The sequence below is a fragment of the Echinops telfairi genome, unplaced genomic scaffold (assembly GCF_000313985.2).
Source record: "Echinops telfairi isolate 266 unplaced genomic scaffold, ASM31398v2 ScPeMD7_8;HRSCAF=38, whole genome shotgun sequence".
Taxonomy (NCBI): Eukaryota; Metazoa; Chordata; class Mammalia; order Afrosoricida; family Tenrecidae; genus Echinops; species Echinops telfairi.
Window position 1 is genome coordinate 1,743,246 of NW_022103905.1, and position 1,091 is coordinate 1,744,336.

Consider the following 1,091-nt stretch of genomic DNA (forward strand, 5'->3'; position numbering starts at 1 on the left):
ATGGCCGCTTGTTTATCTTCAAGCCTTTAAGACCCCAGATGCTATATCTTTTGATAGCTGGGCACCATCAGCTTTCTTCAACACATTTGCTACGCACCCACTTTATCTACAGCGATCATGTCAGGAAGGTGAGCATCAAGGAATGCCAGATTAATAGAAAAAAGTGTTCTTACATTGAGGGAGTACTTGAGTAGAGGCCCAATGTCCATGCGCTACCTTAATACTAAACTTATAAATACATGTACATTGATCTATTCCCCCATAAAGGTTGCAATCCTTATAGAACCAGGCTTCTACATCTTTCTTCCAAGGAGTCAATCACTGGTAGATGTTAAAAGCCAGCCTTTCAGTTAGTAACCCAGTGGTTAACTACTGTGCCAGCAGGGCACAAATATAGTGCCAAGCATAGTACAAAGTAGGCACTCAATAGGATTCAGTTTTTACTCTCTATCAGTGGTTCAGAATTATTAGGCATAGCCCAGTGAAGATTCTCCACTCCTGTATATCGCTGTGTTATCATTTGATGTATGGTAAGATGAAGTGAGGATCCTTACCAAATAATCTCCTACATACTGCTATATATTACAGTGATTATATACTCCAAACCGAAAACACAAGGATCTGGACAGAGTACATGTTATTTATCAAGAAATCAAATGATCTACTGCATTGAGCAAAGCTGCTGCACAAGACCTCTTTGAAGAGCCAGGACTGAGGTGTGCCTTATCCAGGTTTTGGCATTTTCAATTGCCTCCTATGCATGTGAAAGTTGGGCAGTGGATAAAGGAGACTGAAGAAGAATCAATGCGTTTAATTATGGTGCTGGTAAAGATTACTGAAAGTACTACAGACTCAGAAAAAATAAATCTTGTCTTGGAATAGCCAGAAGATTCCTTGGCAGAAAGAATGGTTATCTCATAGACTTTGAAGCATGTTATCAGGAGAAACCCGTCCCTGGAAAAGGACCTCATACTTGGTAAAGTAGAAGGTCAACCAAAAGGAGGAAGGCCCTCTGTGGTGGTCACCTAATCTGGTATCAATTTAAGGATTAAGAGTGTAGGGGTGGAGTCTAGGCTGTCAATCTGGAGATA

General features: G+C 40.7%; 1 pseudogene; it reads left to right on the forward strand.

Annotated features, from left to right (window-relative positions):
- The first annotated feature begins 117 nt into the window (after window positions 1–117).
- The window catches only part of LOC123521267, a 21,835-nt pseudogene continuing 20,861 nt past the window's right edge, over window positions 118–1,091 (forward strand).